At 35.6% G+C, this 26181-nt stretch overlaps 1 protein-coding gene and 1 long non-coding RNA gene across 3 annotated transcripts in view; one reads left to right on the forward strand and one right to left on the reverse strand.

Annotated features, from left to right (window-relative positions):
- LOC105093645 (uncharacterized) overlaps nt 1–26181 on the forward strand; it is a 259967-nt gene that overhangs the window by 226874 nt on the left and 6912 nt on the right. Inside the window, exon 8 of the long non-coding RNA XR_010377472.1 lies at nt 17437–17546. This is a non-coding gene — a long non-coding RNA (uncharacterized LOC105093645). The remainder of the gene's footprint in view (nt 1–17436; nt 17547–26181) is intronic.
- SYNPO2 (synaptopodin 2) overlaps nt 1–26181 on the reverse strand; it is a 156613-nt gene that overhangs the window by 129715 nt on the left and 717 nt on the right. The window lies entirely within an intron of this gene.

A 26181-nucleotide genomic window follows, 5' to 3' on the forward strand; every position in this document is an offset into this window, starting at 1 on the left:
ACTCTAATTTGAAAAGACACATGCACCCCAATATTGACAGCAGCACTATTTACAATAGCCAAGACATGGAAGAAACCTAAATGTCTACTAATAGATGAATGAATAAAGAAGATGTAGTATATATATATGTGTGTACACACACACACACACACACACACACACACACAATGGAATACTACTCGGCCATAAAAAAGAATGAAATGTCCTTTGCTATAACATGGATGACCTGGAGATCATCATTCTAAGTGAAGTAAGCCAGATAGAGAAAAATACCACATGATATCACTTATATGTGGAATATTTTTTTAAAAGACACAAATGAACTTATTTACAAAACAAAACAGACTCACAGACATAGAGAACAAACTTATGGTTAGCAGGGGGCAAAGGGGATGGGAAGGGATAAACTGGGAGTTCAGTACTTGCAGATACTAATTACTATATATAAGATAAATAAACAACAAGTTTATACGGTGTAGCACAGGGAACTATATTCACTATCTTATAGTAACCTACAATGAAAAAGAATATGAGATGAAATATATGTATGTGTATGTATGACTGAAACATGCTGTATGCCAGAAATTAACACATTTTAAACTGACTATACTTCAATTAAAAAAAAACAGCTTTTGTTTTTACTAAATTCTTTGCTGCTTATCCAAATAATAAAGCTACAGCTGAAGAATTCAAACTTAAAAAACTTGATTCCCAGCTATTGTCACAACACTGTGATGCCATTATTCATTAGAGAACTGCAATACTGAATTGTTGAATTTTCCGAATTTGAGGAGGGAGTTGTTTGTTTTTAACCAAATTATTTCTAATCTCCAAGATGATTAAAACAGGTTTTTTGAAAGCAGCAGGAGTGTTCTAGAATTTAAAGAACAGCATTATTTAAGAAAAATAAAAAGTTTATCATAAAAAATATATCTAGTAAAACATCTTAGAAAAAACATTTTAAATAATAATTAGAAAACCCAAGATCTTATAGAAAATACGTGTATATTTCTTAGACTTCAGCATAATAAAAGATTTCTGTAACAAGACCCAAAAGCATTAATTGTAAAAGAAAAGAATTAATACACTTGGCTATACTGAAACTGTTGTTCATAAAATGAAAGCTTAAATAACATGAAAAGACAGGTTATCAATTTGGGAGGTCATTCACTATACATCCAACTGACAAGGTTTAATATGAAGAATAGCTAAAGTACTTGTACTAATCACGACAAAAAGCACAAATAATCTAAAAGAAAAATATTCTGAAGATATGAATAGGCAATTCACTGAAGAGAAAACACACAATAAACAAGTGAAGAGATATTCATATCACCTGTGATTGGAGAAATACAAATCAGGACCCCAAAGAGATCATTTTATACCCAGAAGAATGGCAAAAATTAAAAAGTCTGATCAAGTGTTGGAGAAGACATGGAGCTACATGTACCTCATGCATTGCTGGTAGAATTCTAAAATTATGCATCAGTTTGAAAAAGAGTTTGGCATTTTCTCCTAAACCTGATCATTTACAAACCTATGAGCAATTCCACTCCTGGGAATACAGCTAAAAAGAAGCCCTTGCCCACATGCAACAGAAGACGTATTCTAGTAGCACTGCTCAAAACAGCAAAAACCTGGGGCAGCCCACATGCCCCTCGACAAGAAAATGGTAAATAAACTGTGGGATACTCACACAGTGGAATATTATACATCAGACAAAACAAATGAATGAGTTGCAGCCATGTGGATCTATCCTGTGACAATGTCTTAAGTAAGAAAAACCAAGTCTCCAAAGACTATAACAGCATGATGCCTTTTTTATAAAGTTAAAAGCAACTAAAATTAAAATACTGGTTAAGAGTGCATAAATATTCAATAAAATTATATAAAAAGAAAGGCAAGTAATGATGAAGACAGAATTCAGGATGATGCTTACCTCAAGTCAGGAGAGGCAGAGTGATATATTGAGAGGTGCCAGCCCATAATGTTAGATGTAGGGTTTTTTTAGTTTTTAGTTAGGGAATTGGGGGTCATATGTGAGTATGACATTATTAAAAATAGCTTAAGAAATGTGCTATGAACCAAGAGTTATAATTATTCCAATTCTGTGCTCCTGTTGTCCAAATTAAAAATAAATTTTAATTTAAGTAAATAAAAATTCACACTTTATGGCTAAAACACTTTCGAAGGCATTTTTTTTAAAGAACAAATAATGACCTTGTTTGTTTTTCTGTTCTTTGTCAGATTTTGTACATCAAATATTTTATACCATTTAAAGAATACTTCCAAATATCAAAGTAAAATATATAAAATATAAACATATTTAGCACTAAGTTCAATGGATTTAATCGTTCCCAGACAACTCTAACTTTGCTATAGGAGTAACTACTTTGTCTTTCTCTTTCTCCTTCCAGTATTTTAAAAAACACTTTCCTGGAACATCTTTTCCCTCAAATAGATGCCATCTTCATTTTTTTTCTGTTTTCTCACCCGTCACATCCTATTCACTTTCTTTCTTTGCTGCTGAACTTCAAATATAATCGTCTACGTTTGCATCTCCACCTGTTCTCCTCTAATTCCCGTTCACTTCCCAGCCAACTACTGTGTGGCTTCCATCCCTGGCATTCTATTAAGAAACAATCACCCAAAACCTCCTACTTGTCAAATATATGGTCTTACCATCCTTTTCCTTGCCCAAGCTGTATATATTGGTCTTCCCCAAGATTCTGTCCTCTGTCCTCTTTGCTTCTTGCCTCATGTATTTTAGCTATTTCCCCAGATAATGTCTAGTACTGGTCACTCTCCTGAGCCCAGACCCACACTTTTAACTCTTCATTACATATTTCCTTCTGTGTATCCAATAGATAACTCAAATTCAATTTATTTAGAATTAAATTTATTTTCTTTTCCCCATAACTGCTCCTCACCCTCCTGTGAAATCTTTCAGTAAATGCTACCTACATCTTTGTCTTCCAATATAAAACCTCCACACTACAGTCCACTCTTCCCCTATTCTTGCCATCTACATCTATATCTTTCTAATTTGTCTATGTTTCTTCTTTTTCAGCCCCAGTGCTCTTAGCTACTCTAGAGTCTCACTCGAGTTATTATAACCACCCCCTAATTGTTCTCCATCCTTCAAGCTCTGCCCTTCAATCCATCTCCACATTACTATCTTTCTAAGCATGCATCAGATCGTGCCAGTCTCCTGTTTTAAAATCTTTAATGAAAATTTGAGAGAAAGAGTTCGTAAGAAATAAGATGATGCATTTGAAAGGAAGAAGATAGTGACTTTTAATCCCTGGTTCTTCTCAACTTCTCAGTTAACAAACTTAAGAGATTCTAAAATTTGGTATCTTATAACACTTTCCAAGAGAGTGATTGGCAAGACCTTCATTATAGCCTTTCTCATAAAGAGTTTTCCTTTTGAATTTGACACAAAGACTTAATGCAAACTGTGGAAAATGAGTGTAGAGTTTTGAATGTTCTCATAGGAACATGCCAAGAGCTTCTATATAAGCATAAAGAACAAAACAATGAAAGAAAGAAGGCCCAAACATCAAAGAGGGTCATTCTGAACAGTATCTGATTGAATTCTGTCTTATACATAATTCAGTGAGATTTATCCAATACTCATTAAAAGAGATCATTATAGCACAGGAACTGAGTAATTTCTCAGAAGAGGCTAGTCTCTGAAGTTGATTGCTGTTCATTTACCAAGCCACACTCTTGCATGCTCTTGTATCCATGTTGAATGTATTCCCTAGGCCTGGATGTCTTTGTCCAGTTCAATATCCAGTTTGTTTTGGGTTTTTTTTTAATTGAAGTATAGTCAGTTTACAATGTTGTGTCGATTTCTGGTGTACAGCATAATAGTTCAGTCATATATATACATACATATATTTGTTTTCATACTCTCAAGGTCCAATTTGAATGGTGACTCCTCTGTATTGTCCCCTGATGCTACATGCAGAACTAATTTATTCATGATTTTTATTTCATAATATATTGTATATTCCTCTCCTTAAAACTTTGTCACCTTCTTTAATAGTTGTGACTCTGCCTCTCCCATGCAAGTTTAACTTTTTAAGAGCAAAGACAATGTCTTATTCACCCCAGAATCTAGCATACTTGTGGTATAATAAGAAATATATTTGGTCTTTGTCCCTAGTACCTGTACTTCACTGAAGGCAGAGTTTGGCACAAAACTCCTAAATCGTTGGGATTTCCTGAGTGATAGGAGTGTCTTTTGTTACTCATAAGGAGCTTTTTATCTAATGAGGTGACTTAGAGTGGGCCGCCTAGATAGCCTCAAGATGGGGCTGGTCACCAGAAAGAGCAAGTGATTAAAGGGCTGGAAATTTCAACCTCACCCACTGACTTCTTAGAAATGGAAGGGGGTGCTGCAGATTAAACTCTATATAAACTCTTGAATGACAAGATTTGATAAGCTTCCAGGTTGGTGAACACATCACTTGCTGGGAGGGTGGTGTACCCTAACTCCACAGGGACAGAAGCAACTGCACCCAGGACCCTTCTTGACCTTGCCCTATGTACCTCTTCATCTGGCTGTTCATCTATATCCTCTACAATATCTTTCATAATAAACTGGTAAGCGTAATTAAATGTTGCTCTGAGTTCTATGAGCTACTCTAGCAAGTTAATCAAACTTAAGAGAGAGTCTTGGGAACCTTCAATTTATAACCAGTCAGAAGCACAGGTAACAATCCAGATTTGCAACTGGCTTCTGAAGAAGGGGCAGTCTTATGGGACTGAGCCTTAACTTGTGGGATCTGACACTATCTCTAGGTTGATAGAATCAGAATTGAGTTAAATTTGTAGGCCACTCAGTCAGTGTCTTCTGAGATATGAGGAAATGCTTGGTGGCACTAGAAAAAAACACACTAGAATAGTACTTTTCACAAAGCAAGTGGTGAATATGCTTGCTGAATTAAAATGAGTATCAGAAGCCAATGTTAAAAATTAGGTAGAATCCATAAATCTGCGAAGTGTGGTTGATTTTACCCTGAAATAACTTCCCTAATGTTTATGGACACAATTTGGAAAATTACATGAAAAAAATTCTTACAGTAAAATTGAAACTATAAACAAAAATAATAACCATATGTTTAGCTAAACGTTTCCCTTATTAATGCAGTCTGAGGTTATTTTATAACTGCTTAATATTGGTGTTAATTAAAGTAAGCTTAGCCAAATAAAACCCTAAAGTCTTATTTTTCTGAACTACTATCTAGCTGGTATCACCCCATCACCTTATAAAATTGGTTTTTTTAAATTAAATGCAGAACTCTGAATTTACTGGTACAGCTAGGGCCCCAAGGTAGATGTATTCCATTAGAAGGGTAAGTTACAGGGGAAGAATGACTGGCATTTCTAGAAGTCTTTATTTGAACAGCTGTCGTGGGAAGAAGGAGTAGACCTGTTCTGTACTTCACTGAAGGCAGAGTTTGGGTCAATGAGTAGAAATTACAAGTCAGAAGATTTCACCTAACTATAAGGAAATTTTTTCTTGGAGTATTGGTGACCAACAATGAATTTTTTAGATTTTATTGAGTCCCAAAACAAAAACTATATTTTAAAAAGCGGGTTGTTTATTAGTGATATTGCAAAAAGAAGTTCTCCATCTAGGGGCAAGTTGTATCAAATGAGATGTCTCTTTCAACACTAAGATTTTATGATCCCATTAATATTTCCCATATTTTTCAGTTGTTGCCATTCTGCAATCTTATTTTGCACCTAGACTTAATCCTGTCAATTCATGTCTGTGCCCCAAGGGAAATTTCTCTTTATAAAAAGTAAGTCTGTGTTCTCATTGTATATAGATCTATTACAAAGAGAGAAAAAAAGGGTCTCTGGATGAAAATGGGACTTGTAAACAAAATGATTTTTAGTATATGTCTCATCTCAACTCCTAGAATTAATTACATGAAGAGCTTCTAAACTTTAGTTAACTCCTTCCTTGATGGTGACGTGCAAGACCTTCATTATGACATCTCATGCAAAGAGTTTTCCTTTGACTCTGACACAGAAATTTCATGCAAACTATGGAGAAAGAGTGTAGAGTTTTCAGTGTTAGTATAAGAACATGCCAAGACACTTTCACGCATGCATGAAGAAAATAAAACAATCGAAGAACAAAGGATCAGGCCTCAGAGAACATACTGATATTTCCACTTCAACTGCTTGAAAGTGACTACATTCAATAGAAAAACAAATGGTGAAGGGGGAAAACAAAGACTGAATTAATCTCAGACATACATCTGGAGTTTATAAGAGAGAAGCAGAGGAGGACTATGTGACCGATTCATAATAATAAATAACCAAGAAATTTCATGCAGTTATAAATGCAGGCAGTTCCCAATTATCCGTAACAGAAGCAAGGAAAGCAAAAAATGATCTGGAATCTAAGTAAGTTAAAGATAAATTTGCCTCAGAATTCCATCCTCATATCCTTTAGAGTTTTCTTAAATCAAAATACTTTATCTTTCCTTTATTTGTATTACAATAAAGGTGGCACTCTGTAGCAAAGGGACTCAAGGACAGACAATGCACAGGGAAATCCAGAATAGATCTCTTAAATATTCATTGAGGGCCTCTCATGTGCAAGAAACCATCAGATAAAATAAATATAAAACATGCTCCCTGCCTTTAAGGAACTTAGCATTTTCTTTGGAAAAAACACACACTCGTGAAAAATAAAAAAAAATTAAGTGTATGATTAAGCACCAAATGCTTGGGCATTGACAATGCATGGCATTGACAGTTTTAGAAAAATGAAGTACTCATATTTTGTTTGCAGAGAGATACATGAAAGCAACTGGACTGAACTAAATTTTGAAGGATTATTGGGGGGGGGAATGGCTACATAAGATAAGAAAAGATTTGTTCTGGTGCTATGTTCCTTTAACCTAGCTTAAAACGACCTATTGGACTGGGTTCCCTCACCTCTTTCCATACACACATTCACTCACAGGCTAAGCTTTTAAACAATGTTGGTTTTCTATGAAATACTTACAGGTAGTTAAAATCTCCCAAAGCCCTAGTCCCTAAAGGCTCACTCGTTCTCACTCTCGCTCTCGCTCTCGTGCTCTCTCGCTCTCCCCCTCTGGAGTTCAGTGTGGTTTTCCCTGTCCTATCAATTAGCAGAAACTGTGAATACTTAAAAACACCATACTTCCCAGAAAAACATACACATAACAAAATTAAGCAAGTAATTCCTAAGTGTTTGTGCTCATGAAGGTTAAGTGATTTTGAATGCTGTGAAAACGGAAATCTCCAGTGCAACCCTCCTCTTAGATACGAGCAGAGGCATGTTCTGCAAGGTCAAAAGGAAATTTAGGGACAGAGGAGAAACAAAGTCCTAGCACAGAAAAGGAAAAGCCAAGCTGAGTGATAGCGTCTGCATTCTCCACTGCATCCTTTGTAATAAGCCTTTGGGGCTACACTGTCAGGGTTTCTCTTGGCACCTGCAGCAACCTTTAGAACTAAAACCACAATGAAAAACAGCAACATGTGTTGCTAAAAAAAGTCAATCTAAGATAAAAAGCAGCAACACGGAAGGAACTGGAGAACTCTCAGCACTTGAGCTAGATTAATGATTTAGGGGGTCATTGCAGAACACAGACTCTGGAAATGGAAAACCAAAAAATGAGGGGTGGATAGTCATGTTCAGGTTATCTGTCTTCAACAAATGGGAGAGACCGGGAGCATGTCCTGAGGGATCAGTAAATGCCATTGTGCAACTGCTGAGTCATCTCACTTGCAATTATTTTAGTTTACAGATAGCTTTTGGAATATGGACATCAACTTTCTGAAGGTCAGAGATATGGACCCAGGCGGTGCTCTCTGGAAACCACACAGATAAAAGTGTAATCACAATGCCCCCAGGGACACTAACAACTTGAATTTTGCTAGCTCCTCCGCCATGCTCAGGGACACGTTCACTCACATCCTTCTGCAGCTGCCTTCCCAAGGATGAGTGTGGCCCACTGTTCATCCAGTCTGCCTCTATCACTGCTGTTTCCAGAAATCTCTTATGGCAAAGCTACCTCTCTGCCAGGAGCATTTAGGTTCCTGTGTACAAAGCTGCAGAGCTGCAAAACCGTCAAGGGGTTAAACTGCAGTATCTCCAGTCCTTGCCATCCCTTCCTCTGTATGAGAAGGAACAGCCAGAGCACATCTCTTCACAGTGTTGTGTCGCACACTCACCTGGATGCTAGCACAGCTAATACCCTACATTTCACAGAACACAATTCCTATTGCTGCCACCTACTCTCCCACTATTGGAGTGAGAGGTTGTCCCAGGCAAGGCTGGGGAAAAGGCATCTCCATTTCCCACAGGCTCTCCTCTCTTCCACACAACCAAACATGTAACCCACTCTATGTCATGACCCCCATGGACACGTCTTTAGCTTGGATTCACTCAGGACCAGCCCCATTGCCTCCAAAAAATTAAACCAAAGGCCATGTACATGGAATAGATGGTCACGTATATGTAAGTTTCCAACCTTTGAATGTTTCAACACAAAGAGCTTTATCTTTAATATTCTGCTTCTCTCAGGGCAAATTTACAATCAGCAGTACTTTTTGTTGATGCCTAAAGGATGTCTAAGAGTACACATGAGCTTACATCTCAGCACGGAATCATTCCTCCTGGGGCTCTGCTCCTGGCCAGGTGCTGGGCCTGACTAGGGGCTCCTCTGTAGCACAGAGAACGGAACTGTAAACCAGAGGTGGTCATTCCTCCATGCTTCATATTATTTACATATAATCTTTTATATTATGTGGAATCTTCTAAAAATAATTCATCTTTTTCTAAGAACCAGACTAGTTAGGGAATTTTAACTATATTAAAACAAAATTTTATAAACTACGTTAAAAACTGAATATAGGTTTTGTAATTCTTTCATAAATTAAAACCCAAAACACGAAGTCTAGGACCTAAATTTCAATGATGTGTTTCCTAAAAGGTAGGCTTTCTCTTGAAACTGACCCTATAACTTTAGGAAAACAATACTACAATGATATAACCACATTTTTTATATTTTATATATGGCTTTATCATGTACACAACCTATTTTGACATATCTTTCAAAAGAGAGAGCAAAGTTTATTTCTGTAAGATAGGTTTCTGAAAATCTGATTTATCTGAGTATATTGTCTTTTTTTTGATTGAAGCATAGTCAGTTTACAATGTGTCAATTTCTGGTGTACAGCCTAATAGTTCAGTCACACACATATATATACATACATGTATTCATTTTCACATTCTCCTTCATTATAGGTTACTACAAGATATTGAATACAATTCCCTGTGCTATTCAGTATAAACTTGTTGTTTATCTATTTTATATACAGTAGTTAGTATCTGCAAATCTTGAACTCCCAATTTATCCCTTTCCACCTGCTTCCCTTCCTGGTAACCATAAGTTTGTTTTCTATGTCTGTGAATCTTTCTGTTTTGTAAATAAGTTCATTTGTCTTTTTTTTAGACTCCACATAATAAGTGATATCACATGGTGTTTTTTCTTTTTCTCTCTGCTTACTTCACTTAGAATGACAATCTCCCAGTCCATCTATGTAGTTGCAAATGGCATTATTTCATTCTTTTTATGGTTGAGTAGTATTCCATTGTATAAATATACCACTTCTTCTTTATCCAGTCATCTGTTGATGGACATTTAGGTTGTTTCCATGTCTTGGCTATTGTACATAGTGCTGCTATGAACACTGATGTACATGTATCTTTTCAAATTAGAGTTCCCTCCAGATATATACCCAGAAGTGGGATTGTTGGGTCATATGGTAAGCGTATTTTTAGTTTTTTAAGGAATCTCCATACTGTTTTCTATAATAGCTGCACCAAACTACATTCCTATCAGCAGTGCAGGAAGGTTCCCTTTTCTCCACAGCCTCTCCAGCATTTGTCATTTGTGGACTTTTGAATGATGGCCATTCTGACTGGTGTGAGGTGATACCTCATTGTAGTTTTGATTTGCACTTCTCTGATAATTATTGATATTGAGCATTTTTTCATGTGCCTATTGGCCATTTGTATGTCTTCCTTGGAGAATTGCTTGTTTAGGTCTTCTGCCCATGTTTGGATTGGGTTATTTATTTTTTATTATTAAGTTGTATGAGCTGTTTATATATTCTGGGAATTAAGCCCTTGTCAGTCTCATCTTTTGCAAATATTTTCTCCCATTCCGTAGGTTGTCTTTTTGTTTTGCTTATGGTTTCCTTTGCTGTGCAAAAGCTTGTAAGTTTAATAAGGTCCCATTTGTTTATTTTTGCTTTTATTTCTATTGCCTGGGTAGACTGCCCTAGAAGAACATTGCTCAGATTTATGTCAGATAATGTTTTGCCTATGTTTGCTTCTAAGAGGTTTATAGTGTCTTATGTTTAAGTTTTTAAGCTATTTTGGGTTTATTTTTGTGTATGCTGTAAGGGAGTATTCTAATTTCATTAATTTATATGCAGCTGTCCAGTTTTCCCAATACTATTTGCTGAAAAGACTCTCTTTACTCCATTGTATATTCTTGCCTACTTTGTCAAAGATTAATTGACCAAAAGTTTGTGGATTTATTTCTGGGTTCTCTATTCTGTTCCAGTGATCCATATGTCTATTTTTGTACGAATACCATGCTGTTTTGATTACTGTAGCTCTGTAATATTGTCTGAACTCTGGGAGGGTTATTCCTCCAGCTTCATTCTTTTCCCTTCAGTATTGCTTTGGCAATCCTGGGTCTTTTGAGATTCCATATAAATTTTAGGATTATTTGTTCCAGTTCTGTGAAAAATGTCCTGGGTAATTTGATAGGGTTTGCATTAAATCTGTAGATTGCTTTGGGTTGACTATACTGTTTTGATAAATCAATGGAAAGCTGCAAACCCTGATTCCCTAGGCATTAATACCTTCTTGTCCATTACTTATAAGGCACTAATTATCTTTATGCAAAAATTTTATCCTGAAACAATCTGGAAATTTAGTACAACTGGAACATGTGGGAATTTTTTTCTCTCAAAAAATTTTCTTTCATATTTTAAAAACTTACCAATCACTTTCAGTATTTTTAAATGTTTAGGAATAAAAATGTTACCTAGATTACGTGACCTTGACATTTACTTATTTTATCAGCCAAAAAGAATTATACTGACTAGTATAATCATGAGTGACATGTACATGATATGAAAATTTCTCTTTATATATAACAGTTGGCCCCAAATTAATTCAGAGAATCTTCATTTTCACCAAAAAATACAGCATACTCTCAGACTAGTAATTCTATTTACAAATTACTTCTATAGGAATGATCATTTAAGTGCACAAATATATTTTAGATATACAAAAGTATTCATCTCAGCACTATCTGTAATGGTGAAAAATTATAAATAATTTATATGTTCATTGGGGAATGAGTTATATAAATTATGGTCAATCCATACCATGTAATACTGTGCAGTCACGAAAAAGATGATGTAAATCAGGATTCACTGACAAGGAAAGATGTTCATGTTGTGTGTTTAATAAGAAAGCACATTTAGTACCACTCTTTTTACATAGAATTGACTGTAAGTGTGATTGTCAATTGGTGTGTGTGCAGAGAGAGGGGACTGAGAAGTTGTTCACCAAAGGGTTAATAATGTGTTATTTCTGGATGTTATGATTTTTTACTTTATTTTTATCCTTTTCTGTAATATTTGAATTTTTCTACAACGACAATGAGTCATTTTTTATAATCCAAAAATAAAAGCCATTTTCAGTTCTATTTTAATTTTTTAAAAAAACAGACCTGAATCCTTTTTTGGGATAGAACCACGACTTGATTCAAAACACTGCGCTTTGAGATGCGGAACTAAGCTAATCAAGTCCAAGTTTACCAAGGACTGCCTCCTTTTTTGACGCATTTTACCCAAATGAGAGGGGTTTAAAGAATAGATGAAGAATATCAAACACATTCCCTCTCCCCCATCAAATTAGAATTTGTCAGAGAAGTGAACAGCTAGGTCAGAGTGAGCGATTTCATTCTATGTGATAATCTTTAGCCACTGTCTCTCTGGGGTTTCTAGTAGAGTAAGGAAAATAAAACTTAAAGGCTATAAAATCATGTTGAATCTATAGTTTGAGTAAAGAAGTTAGATTTACAAAAACATCAATTGTATTTAAGTTCATGAATTCTTAACGATATTTTAAAAACATGTTGATTACATTTGTGTATGCTAGGGAACTACCTCTTTATTTAGAAAAAAATAAGGAAAGGGAAAGAATAAAGCATTTATCCCCCCCAAAAGAAGAATCATTATAAAATGATGAATTCAGTAGTAATTCATTGCAGTACATTTTTCAGCATTAAAAAAGGAAAATCTAGCAAACAAGCACATGAAATTGATACCTTTTGAGTTTTTGTTTTGCTCATTTATTTATTTATAACATATACATCCTGCAAATGATGATTTGGAGAAGTGAGAAAAAAAGTCCCATAAAAGACTGTATAAAGAATTGCCCTTTCCAGAAAATACTGCTTTATTTTTCAAGTTAACAGAGAAAATATGACCATTCATGGATGTTTTCTTTCATCTATTATCTTCTTGATTTAAAACAGACTCTAGCTAAAAGGAACCTTAGAATCATGTATTCTAAATCTTTCCTTTTATTAACAGAGAAATTGAGAGCCAGATAGTTTTAGTGATATAGTTAAGGTCACAGAATAAAGTCAAGTTAGACCCATGGCTAGAGTTCAAGTCTCTTGATTCCCAGAGTTCAATCAATGGTTTTTTCCACGGAACCTCTTGAATTGGCATCTGGTTACTACATAATATCAGGTAAAAATAGGAACACACACACATAAAGCATATATATCACTCTTCCAATTACCCTTTAAGTACATTGCTCATTAAAGAAAATCAGACAAAGCTTCCACAAAATCAGGTTTTTCAGTAGTTGCCATTTTCACACTAAAGAATAAAAGATGTACATTCACTCATTCATTCATTTATTCAACAACTTTCAAAAAAATACGTAGCTGACTTAAGTATCCACTTACACATAGATGTATATCATCCACCTTGAAGAGCACTATTTTGGAAGACGCCAAGAGCTAGAATCCTGCTTTCAAAGAGTAAGATGACAGTATTACTGTGGGAAAATGCAAAATTTTTAACTAGAAATACCAGTGAGAAACAAGCCTCTTCATCATAACATTAACTCTATCAAAACAATAATATTTCTTCAGTGCAAATAGGAAGGTATACTGTGGTCTGAAGTCACCCTTTGCTACCTTCACTCCAGGACCCTGGGGCCTTCGTAAGAGGTCTGACTTAATAGTATTGTGAGTAATTATTTTTGACGTGTATATTTTATTTTTTTCTCCATTAATAATCAGATTAAATGAATGTTCTTTTTATTTCTTCCATTCCTGTTGACCCAGAGAAGATGTCTTAGAGAATGCTGAATGATTTCTTCCTTCAGGATATTATAGTGTTTTAAGAGCTGCAAATTCTAGAGCATGCCAGACAGGAGCTATTTTATCCTTCTTCAGGGTTAATCCTGAGGTTATTTTAATTGACAAAACAAAACAAAACAAAACAAAACAAAAAACAACTCTCAACATGGAAAACAAGATAAATTAAGATGAAAACTACCAAAAAACAGTATTTTGTTTTTAGATTTCTTTTCTTTTCTTGTATTGTGAGTACTTCCAAGAGAAGAATGCCCTTGTTTCACACTGTGCTGCAGACGCCTGCCCCTGCTGTCCCTGTCCCCTTCTGCCTGCTCTTCATCCCCAGTCATGCAGCAGAATCACTCGCATTTATCCTTATCATTCAAAACATTTACTCTTAATGCTTCTGATAAAATTTATGAGCTGAAACAATGTTTACTTGTTTTTGACTGAATGCAATACTAAAAAAAGAGGAATCATTATTAATCTGCATTATTAATCATTATTAATCCATTGTTAATACATAATTAAAGTTTAAAAAATAGTCTTTGTTGCATACCTACTATGTGCCTGGGAGAAATAAATAGAGAAACATTCCATTGCAGAAAAGATCATGGGCAAAGTCACAGACACCTGGGAGAAGAATAAACATGTCATGTTCAGGAGAAAATAAGGACAGCCTCCAAGGGAGAAGCAAGCTGCTCGGACAAGAGACAGTGATGAGAGGCAAAGGGCCTTAAAACCTTGGAAAGGAGTTTCTATGAGTCAAAGGCTGGACTGTGGAAACACACTCCTGGAAAATAACTCTCTGTACTAGTTCATCTCAGCCAATCGAAAGATCCAGCATGTTACCTTTCCATGAAAATCAATTAAGAAAGAGAGACTTGACACAGAACTTTCTATTTTGTTCTCTCTCCTCACACACACACACACACACACACACACACACACACACACACACACTATCAGTCCTTTTCCTTCTGCAGATAAGGCAACATCAGATTTGATGTCTTCATTTGCTTAGGAAGCAACAGGGGCAAAGAGAAGCATAACAAGAACTAGATGAAGAAAGAATGAGAATTAAGAGAATGGCGGCAGTGAAGACAGCAAAGAAGGAATTTTCCTTCTCAAATAAGAAAAAGAAGCAGCGGGGAAGAGTAATGGAAGGTAATAAAGAACAGAATGGAATAAATATCCTAATGGGCTCCTTAACTGAATTTGCGTCTACTCTCAGCCCTGCGCCTGCAGCTGAAGGAAACCCTTGGTAACTCACTCAGCGTGAAGCTACATAGTCATTTTGGTGCAGAGGAAGCAGACAGCGATGAGCTGGCTCTCCCAGATTGCAGCTCTGCCTCAGGATGAAACTGTTCTGATCAACATTTCCCCATCTGGCAGGCAGGCGGCCAAAAGATTGGAGACCTGAAAATGGATCACTGCGTTTTGACTCCCTGCAGCAGCCAATACGTGTAATATAATATTTACACAGTTCAATCTAATATCAGTCATGCTGAGCACCAACCAGTGGAAAATGTTATGTTTTTCATGAAAGAAATAAAAATAAAGGTGACTGCTATGGTAGTATCTGACTCCCAAGGCCCATGCGTTTCACAAATCGCTTTACATTTTCGCTTGATCTTGACTGATGAAAATAATTCCCCACTGTTTGAAAAGCTAAAAACACCAAGACTTTAACTATCACCATTTACTTAGAAAAAGCAGCCTTATATAGTAATAACTTCTTCTAATTTAGAAGACAAGAGTGCGTGGGTGGAGGTTGGGGAGGGACTGAAATGCTCATTAGCCTCCCCCAGGGGCCCTGGCACGGAGTTCTCCCAACTATTCAGAGATCACGTCCTATGTTTACTTACTAGGGGACAATTTATTTTTCTTTTATATTTTCAAAGCACTTGAAATGATTCCTTCTCTTTGTGATGATTTCCATATGCTGTTTCCAATGAAAGGGCAATGGCTTACTCAGTGAGCATAAAGCCACATTCTGAAACCATTAAGTGCCACCTCACAGGGAGAGACCCCGAGGACTGCAGAAGCCCTTCCTATGACACTGAGATCCGGATCTCAAAAATCACTGCATAGAAGACAGCAGATAAGCCTTCAATTTTATAAAGGTTGGTTAAATAAAATTAGAATAACCACAGATGTGATAGTAGTAACTTTTTAAAAATCCTGAATGTTTCCCATGTGTGAAGTAATTTGCATGTGCAATTTCTAATCCTGAAAACAAGCCTTGGAGATAGGTGCTAACACTATCCCCATTTTATAAATGAGAAAACTGAGGCACAGAGATTAATGTAATCAAAAGAATTAAGAGTTGGCTTGCTCTAAACAGAGCTCAACATAACTATATGCAAATAATTCTTCAGAGCTTGAGGTATTTCCCCTTTTAAAAATCTCTACGGTTTTTAAGTGGGACAATCATTTTATTTGGCCTTGTAAAATATGTAACTTAAGGATTTACTACCTTAAGAAATCTCAGTCAGTAACTGATACTGCAAACATTTTGTGAAACGTAGCATTTTATCAAAAATGAAAAACTGCTCATGGTAAAAGAATCATCACAAATAATTTATTTGGCTTTTGTGCTCTTAACTTACATGCGTATATCTGGAGTACAAGGGACTAGATGACTGCTTTTCTTAATTTCTGAAGGAAATAGATTTGCGTAGAAGACAATTGCTTCCTCCTCCAATTAGAATAATAATAACAATGACAGACTCCTTTATGGCATGATTACTATGTGTCAAGTATTATCTTAATATATAATCTTTGAAAAGTAGCACAAAATATATTAACAGATTCCTTTGGTCTCAGATTCCTAGCCTGTAAAACTGGTGACATTTTCAATCTACAAAAACAGTAATTCCATTACATAGTACCCCACTTTACAGATGGAGAAACTGAGGCTAAGAAAAATGTGTTTAAAGCTATACAGTAAGTGGTAGCCAGCATTAAAATGCTTTTATCCTTTCAAGGAGTCCGTTTCCAAACAATATCTAAATAAGATCACCTCTTTTTTGAAGAAGAAATCAAATTAAGGCACACTCGAAAATATAATAAAATTCTTCTTTGCTCTATGTCTGATATTGAGGTCAAAATAAACAGGATGTATGTATCAAATTCTCTTTGACACTCCTTAAATTCTTCTTCTCTCACTGGGAGAATCAATTTCAGAGGAAGAGGAAAGATGAATATAATTTTTAGCCAAACTTCTACACAGGAGGCGGTGGTAATTAGTCATTTAAATAAAATGTTCTAAAGACTGGTCAGCAGGCTGCTACATCACAAAAAGCTGAAATGGATGAAGAGGAAATACGAAGATGACAGCTCAAAGTTGTTCTCTAGGACCAGAGTGTTAATCATTTAACAGTGGGAAAATAACCACATGGTCGGGGTTCCCAGGAGAGTTTTTCATTTTTATCACTGTGAAAGACTGGACTTCTTACAGCAATTTTTCATGTATATATATGCCAGCTACACTGGCGTCTTTTTGGTTCCTTGAATGTGCCAAGCACACTTCTGTCCTAGGGCTCTTGTCCTTGTAGTGCTCTGTGCCTGGAAGGCCTCCCCAACATATCTGACAAGCCAGCTGGAACTCCCATGGACGTTTATTCTCAACCAAAAAACGAGATGGAAATAAGCAATAACTAATGTTTAATCTGCTTTTAATTTATGGATTGACACCAGTACCCTGGTCTAGTCTGGTCCAGAGAGTTATGAATTTCATATAGTGCTTGAGGTGACCCCACCAAACAGGAGACCTCCCAGCAAGGCAGAAGGGAAAGAGTTTCCATCACATGTTCATTCCCTTTCAACATATTGCAATATATTATGTTTTACGGTGCTTGATTAAATGAATTTCCATGTTATTATCCAATTTTCACCCTTACAAAATGACACAAGTTTTAAAAAATTCCTGAAAGGAAGCTATTGATTAAAGATAACATTTACATTTCAGGCACAAGAGAGAAAGAATATGGCAGAGCCCCTCTCCTGTATTCCTTCAGAAACTCTACATCAGCCATGTAGCAAGATTAAACACCATTACTGTTCAGTCATATGTGACAGGTAAGTAAAATACTCAGACTTACTGAGACCATTATTTGGAATATGGACTTATAGCCACTGTTGTTAGAAAGGAACTTCACCTTATTGTGCTCTATGATATTAGCTAATGTTAGTATGATGTCTAGTTAGGACTAAGAAGATATTTAATAACCAAACATCCAGAGCATGAAAAACTTCAAGATTTGTTTTTTCAACAATGGTTGAAGTCAGGCAGTCCTCAGTTTAAAACATTACAGAATTTATTGAGGGAGGGGTAATTAGGTTTATTAATTTTTTTTTGGAGAGGGTACTGGATTGGACCCAGGACCTCATGCATGCTAAGCATGTGCTCTACCTTCCCCCCTCCCAAAACATTACAGAATTTAAACCAAATGATAGTGTATAGAAAATTCCTCATGGATGCATTTAAAAATTGCTAAAGTAATGCAATATGGCAATAAACCTAGATCTATTTTTTAATGAGTAAATATCATTGAAGATACAAAGAAAAAAGAACAAGGAAATTGGTGGAAATAATATCAGAACAACCTACATGTTGGAGGAGTTTTGCTGTAAAGTTAGATAAAACAACATATGTTTTCAGTATGACCCAGGCTACAGTATTTTCTAGATTCTATTTCAATACTGAAATAGATGAAGAACTACTCCTTTGGAAAGCCAATAAGGAAGAATACTGGAGGTAAGTTCTCAAAGTAAATAAATTCTTTAATTTAAAAAGAAATCAATATTTTACGGCAAAATGCAAATAAAAACACTGATGAAGTAGCTGCTTTAACAGGGATTAACAAGGAAAAGATTTTTGGGTAAGGTGGTGAAGATGCCTCACATAACATTCATTCAGTGCATTATTTGTAGGCAAGTTCATACAGCAAAATAAATTGAGGGTAAAAGTGCAAAAGTGCTGCAGGATATCTTCAATATGATTACTTTTATAAAAACTCATATTTAAATGTATACTGAAATCTATAAAACATGTTGCAATGATACAGGAAGTGCAGGGAGCCATTCAGAACATGTGCGTTGGGCATCCAACTGGCCTCCGCCCTGGACCTGCCTGGACCTGCTGTATGACCTTAAGTTATTTACCTAACCTCTCTAAGGCTCAGTTTCCTTGTCTGTGAAAAAAAAAAAAAAAGGATAGTTAGGGCCATTGTGAATGAAATAATTCATAAAGCACTTATTCATACAGAAGTTTTTTTTTCATGTTATGGTTATTTTGATGACTATGATGGGGAGGCTTTGAAGTATTTTAAGCAGTGGTATAACAGGTGATTTAGAAAAATCTCTCTGGCAGCCCTCTGTGGCATGAACCTGAGGAATGTGAAACCTGAAACAGGGAGACAGCTAAAGGCCAAGGTAGTTATCTAAGAGACAACTAGTGAGAGCCTGAGCTGAAGCAGCGGGAGTAGGCACACTGAGCAGGACGTGAAAGAGAGCTATTGAGGAGGTAAAGTCAGTACCACCTCAATGCGTTGGCTTTATACCCCTTTAATATGTCTTGAACTAGATGATTAAAAATTCTCAAACATGGTCCTAGTGCTAGAAACGTATTGCTTCAAAAATAAAGTAGCATCTCTTGTTTTTTAAGAAGATGTAGGAAATCTAAGAAAAAAATTTTAATCTATCTTTTAGAAGACAGAATTATGAAAGTTTCTAGTCTGTTTCTATTTCCTAACTTCATTTCCTAAATTACTTGTTTCTATTTCATTTCCTAAATTACTTGTTCCAGAAATAAAAGTTTCAAATAAAACGATTTGACACTAATTTAAAAATTAGTGAAAATACATTTAATGTCAGAACAGAAGTAGGTTTGGTTTATGGACCGCAAAAATCTTTCCATCAGGGTCTGTTTAGGTCCTTCTTTCCCTCTTAAACTGGCTGTTCAAACTACAGTAGATCCAAAAGTATCGTGTGTAGGAGCTTAGAAGACAAACTTTGGAGCCAAACTAGGTAAACCTCAGGTCTGGCCCCACCTACCCATGTGATCTGGAAGTCACTTAATCACTTTTTGCCTTTGTAATGGGGATCTTAAATGGGGTAATCTCACAAGGTTCTCTCATTATATTTAAAAGGTGATTAAAGAAGTGCCCAACACCCTATAAACATCAATATGAGTTTTTTTTTAAATAAAATTATCTCCAGAAGGTGCTGTTAAAGGCAATAATATGTTTGGAGGAAAATGACACTCTGACCATTTATTATAGACTTCTTCTGGAAAAAAATAATCTGGGTCCTAAAAAGGTGAAATTCAAGCCAGGTATTCTTGAATTTTGATAAAAGGAAGGAGTATTTTCTAGGCAGAATCAGATAGAACATAAACACATAGTTCTGTTCAGGAAAACTCATCCATTATTTTATCAGGTCAGTACCTGATAAAATTGCTTCCAAATAAAAGTGGAAATGCTAGTCATGGGTAAGTAGGATTATAAAAACCAAAGACCAATGGATAGGAAAAGTATTTGTTATATAATCAAGTGACACAATCTTTCATTTATAATGTTTCAAACAGTAAATCCACCACATTTTTTAGTACTTTATCTGAAACACACCAGATTTATACACTAGTTAAGGAAAACTACATCCAGACCATCTTAACACCAAACTCCATCTATATGGCCAATGATCTGCCACATGCCAAGGGAGTACACAAAGACCTTGAAGATACAGTTTGAGGAGACTCTGGCCATCTCTGCTTTTTAACAATAGGAAAAGAATGGTAAATAATTTAGAAAAATAAAGTGCCTAAGGTAATTCAGTACTACAAATATGTTCTCATTGAGGTGGTCAAACAATGAAATATCCCCCAAAGAGCAAAAGTTATTTCTGTTTCTCAGATGAGCTTCTAACTTCATGAAGTTGTTTACTCTTTCAGATCGTTTAATGAAGCTGATGCAGGAATTCTCCAATTCCTTTTACAAAAATCTCATGGCATTTGGTTTCATTACAAATCTGTTAGAATAGATACAATAAACATTTTGGAGTCCATATATTTTTCAGGTTTATGTACAAGTAAACCAGGTCCCTTTCCAGTCTTGCCTCTCATTGCACATAAACCTAGAGAAGCATTTCCTGTAATCTTTGTCCTCAGGCCCATTGAAAGAAGAAATCATCATAAATGTTTCTAAGGATCAAACCTTAGATGGATGACATTCGATTTGATCCAATTCTGTATCAAAGTCACTGCAGTTTTCAGCATTACTAAATGATAGCCTGTTCTCTTACCCTGGCTGATGCAGAGTGGTATGATGCCCTTGCTAGAGGGAGGGAATTAAGATTTGACTTTAGACAGTTTTATATAATTTTTCTGCAAATAAATTTTCTCAGGATCAATTTTTTCATCTATAAACTAAGAGTAACAAACTTTGCTTAACCACCGGTATCAAATGACATAACATATGTTAGCAGACTTAGACAGTTGTAAGATATACATACATGAAGTATTTTTAGCTAAATATATAAATTAGCTTATATTCTTAAATTAGCTTATATTCTTCACAACACATTAACCAACAGAGGGCGGTAAATTATTTTGGAAGCTAATCTGTCTTTTAAAACCATTACCATGAAAAATATGCAAATCTTATCCAGTTAGATATAATGTGTATGTCCTAGTGATATCACATACTGACTTTTGGTATTTCCAATATGACTTTCTTTTTTAAAAAATTGCCTTAGTTTAATACCAAATAAAAAGTTGAGAGTACTTACTTCTAACTTGAGAGTTCTAGCCTCTAATGGCAAATGTTCAAGAAACACCTCTTTAGACTAACCGAAGGCTATGCATCTGCTTAATAGCAAAACACATCCCAGGTTATTAAAGTACTGATTGACATTCCACAAAAGAAGAAAAGGAAAAAGGAGTAGTTTACATTTTTTCATTAAGTCCAAAGACAGATTTTCATTCATTCTGTCTAGAAACAATAGCTCCAACATGATCGTTGATGGAAATCATATGAGTTGGTGATAAGTTTTCCAGCTAACATACATTAGGTACATGTGATTGATAATATGAACCTGTGTGATGGAACTGATGTTTTTGAAAAGTGTCAGTCATTCAGTTATAAATGTGAAACTGCTTTACGTCTTCCAGTAAGTGCTTTCAACTACAATAAAGCCAAATACCCTCCTTAATAATACTTTGGTCAGATCCCATGCATTTCTGGTGACTTTCAGCTATTAAAACAGTCTAGTCCGATTACAGCTTTGATCTAACGTCTGGCTGTAAGCTCTCTCCCTAAGCACTGTGGCCGGCTTGTGGCTCCAGGGGTCAGCACAGAGAGGAGAGTGTTGTTTGCTCTTTACCTGCCTCCCTCCAGCTCCTCCCAGTTTGAAGGCAAGAAGGTAGACTGGAGAAGGAGGGGGAAGGTAGATCTATTTATTCATAACTGAATGAGGTAGCATTTCTCTCTTTGTTGGTTGTTGTGCTTCTCTGATTAATGTTGAGTGGCCACACTGTCCTCTCTGCAGCTGGTGTCCAAATGCTGGGACAATTGTGTCATTTCTTCTCGGAGCCCTGGAGGGCTTTGCCCTGCATAATTCCCTAACACAGGAAATAGGGCTCCTGTCCAACACTTCTCTATCCCTTCCAAGCCCCCAGTAGTTCTTTAAGCCAGCTTGCACTGCCAGCCTCTGGCTAATAGCTTGGCCTTTCTGGGTAGGCCAAGCAAGATGGCTCAAGTCTTGCCAATGACTTTCTGTGATAGTCATTCATCCACGGGAAATGCAAGGATCCTTGCCTTACCAAATGGGCAAGTTCCTATTCCATCTCTCTCTCTCTGCCTCTGTCTGTGTCTCTTTTTCTCTCCCCACCCTCTGCATCTTTCTCCAGTTTTATTCCCCCCACCTGCTTTTCTCCACCGCCCATTCCACTGCTCACTAGGCAGGCCAACTGCACTGACAAAGAAGACAGCCTACCAGGGATGTTCCTGGAACATTTCCTGGCACATGACAAGAGCCTGATAAATGCAAGCCACATATGGATTATGTCTAGATAATGACAAAGTTCATGCAGAGTCATAGTCATTATTTTATCTCCTTGTCTTTCAACAAACAGTGATTTGTCTTAAAACATGCAATTCCAAAATAAAAATTTTATATAACATGTGCTTAATAGATTTAGCTAGCATGCACGGACTTCTATAAGCATAACTGTTTTTAGAATTTCTAGAAAGTGCCTAAAAATCAATTTTAAAAAACGAAGTGATCAGTCATATTTACTAATAAAGATGTTCCTAGCTTTCTGTATAGTAAGAAGTTTTTATCCTGAAATATACATATTCAAACACATCAAAATCTTTCTTATTTTTCCCTTGAGAAATAGCTACGTTTCTTGAATTATTTTATTTAAAACATTTTAGAAAGCTCACTGATGGCACTGAGGGATAAGAATTATGTTATTTGAATATGCTTTGCCTAAACACATTTTTATTCAAACGTTTAAAGAGAGGATATACAATAATAGATGAAACTCATTAAATCCACCTATGCCTCATAAAGTGAAGGATTATAATTTGTCATTTCAGTTTTAATAAAGTTGTTTGAAACTCTGAATTCACTGTAATAAGTACCATACTGGTCTATATTTTTAAAGAAAGCTTACATTTCTAAGCATTAAAACTTGTAAAGGATAAATAGTCTGAACATTTTTTTGTTTATTATTTTCAAAATGCAAGTTATTTCTAAATTGTTCATAAGATTTGTTTGCAAAACAAAAATTTCCCCCCATTTCTTTATGTGGAGATTTTCCAAAGTGATTTTCCAAGAGTACGTCCAGAGAAATAGCCATTTAAGTACATGTTTCAAAAAAAGAAGTTTTATAAAGTAAAAGTGCTAACATGCTTTTATAAAAACATCTGCAAATACACAGTGAGGTTTTATGTTGTAATTATGTCCAGATAAATTTGTTTCTATGGATGATCTCTTAGAAATATACCTTGCAGAATGCTGTCTTATGACCCTGTATTAGAAATGTTTGTTTCCAATCACATGTATTTACAACATAAAACCAGGATTAGGTTAGTGATTATTTGGGCCTTTAAAAAAATTCAGTGTATCTTGAAAACAAATGAATTTTATGGCCTTGAGCTTCAATGCCAATGAAAATTTTTATTATTAATATTTCTGTTAGTGATCTTGAAAAGTTGGGGCTTTCCTACCGTTCAGCCAGCCAGTCAAATACTAAAAACTTTTAAACATCTTTCAAAAATGACTAAACATATCACTAGAATGATATTTACTGGGAATTAGAAAGCTATTAAATTTCTGATCATTCTTAATAATAGTAGACTAGTTTTTTTTTTTGCTACTTCAGCTTGTTAAACTTCCCTTTTATACAGAATTATTGAAAATCTAAACACTAGATATTTACAAGCCAAAACTTGTTATCTATAGAACTGCTCTGTAACATACCCATTTTAAGGGGAATGATTTTAAGCACTGTCTGAAGTTTTGTTTGAAAATATTTTCTTTAATTCCCAAATTATTCTTCTGTGTGCTCTTCAAAAGTGTGAGCATTTTGTTTGCCAGCAACTATCCCCTACCCAGCCTTTCTGTCTCTTGCCTCTACATCCTCCTACTTGGAGGTAACTTGGCTCTAATAAGTTTCACCAATCATTGGAAGAGGAGAACGTCCATGCCAAGCAACATACACTTCACCTTGAACCTAGTAAGAGACCAGTACTAGAACTGAGTTGACTTAATGTTTTAAATATAAAACAGTGATCCCAGTGAAGCCACGGCCTTGACAACATAAGAAAGTGACAAGCACTTTGTTCCAAGGGTTTTCTAGAATAAATAATGTGAATATAAGAAATTAAATATAGTGTTTTAATTAAGGAAAAACTAGACCAAGAAAAGTGGGCATTGCCATAATAATTTAGAAATTACATCTTCTTTAGAAGGCTCTCTAGTCACTTTTTACACATAGAAAAAAACTATATACTATCATCTTTCTCTCTTTTACACACACACAGTAATTGAGGAAAACATCCAGATGCTTTCATATGATATTTTAAAATCAATAACTTTAGCTATCATATCAAACTAAAAAATTAAAGCAAACATCCTGAAGCTTTAATATAATGCTCTTTTTAAAACTAAAAATATATTTCCTAGGTATTTGAGGAAAGATGATTTGGGGGAGAGCAGAACTGAATTTTCTGACCTTCATACAGACTAATAGCTTCTCTGAATCCTGGTAATAGAGATGCTATCCGCAGAGAAACGCCTCCAAAGCCCCCTTCACTAGCAATTTGCTTCAATTCTTCAAAAAATCGCCACACAGTGGTTCCACTTTGAAATAAGCACGTCAAGAACTCAGGAGAACCCACTACCCATTCTAAAGATCTGGCCGTGAAAGAGCCACCAGAAATCATACCTTCTAGCCACTTCTATCCCTACATTTTAACTGGTAGGCAAGTGGTTTAAAACTGTACACTAGTAGGGCTGTAGAAAACTAAGCAACACAGAACCTCAGCAATAGTAAAGTCTAGTTTCCTCCACACTTCCTCCTTTCCCACCCTACTCAAAATCTTTGTCTCTCTTTCCCTTCTACACACACACACACACCCGCCTAGGTGAGTCAGAAAGGGTGATTTGTCTCAGGCCCGGCCACAGGATAGATCAGAGCTGGAATTAGAACCCAAATCTCAGGAATGGGAACCAGCCAACTGCTTTCCTAGACCCAGCAAAAATCCACTCAGTCTCATGAATCTACATATGCTGAATTACGCATTAATATTTTGTCTGATGTTGCCTGCCATTGACTCCTAAAGAAGCACAGTGAAACCTACCACCTTTCTGTACCCTTTAATCACTCTGCCAGTTCCAAGCCGAAGTCCCAAGGCAAATTACTTAACCTCTCTAGGTTCTTTCCTCATCTAAAATTAGCAGGTTGAACTGGGGATCTCTGAGCAGCTTTCTGGTTCTAAAAATTTCTGCTTTTCATCTCCCATTTTATGCTTCATCCTTGATGTTTGAAATTTTCACTAGGTGGCAGGATTCCACCATCGCATTATGAAAGAATTTTCCGATGGAAACCTGCGAGCAGAAAATTTCAAAGAAATTCCTTTCTTCACAGTGAACATTTTTTAAAAAACAAATAAAAAAGCCAAAGGAAAAGAAGAATAACTACAAAGTCCCGTGGTCCATATATTTCATAAAGATCTAGAACTATTTTTAACGTAATTATAAAGTAAAAATTTAATCAAACATGTTCTTTCATGTAGTACTCCAATTTAGTATTAAAATCAGATAAAAGTCTGCTTATTTTCATGCATTTAAAATTGTGTTTTAACTGAATCACAATTAGACCGTATCAGATCCCCTCAAGCAAACCAGTAAGCATTCTGAACTAAAAACAGCAATCTAAGAGAATCAAAAACATCTAAAATACTTTAAATCACTAATAGATGCATTTCAAAGTTAACTCTAAGTTACTTAACAATATATTCCCAGTGTCAGTTTTTATTTTGAGGATTTAACGAGAAGAATACACATGATGGAACAGAGTACGTGGATTTTTGCATTTATTTGCCAAAACCTTAAAAGAATATTCTTCAAATCGATTTTATGACATCTTCATCACATTTTAAAAATTACTGCCCCAATTTTGCCTTCTCATGAACGCTGTATTATA

This window comes from Camelus dromedarius, chromosome 1 (genome assembly GCF_036321535.1).
Source record: "Camelus dromedarius isolate mCamDro1 chromosome 1, mCamDro1.pat, whole genome shotgun sequence".
In the NCBI taxonomy this organism is placed as follows: domain Eukaryota; kingdom Metazoa; phylum Chordata; class Mammalia; order Artiodactyla; family Camelidae; genus Camelus; species Camelus dromedarius.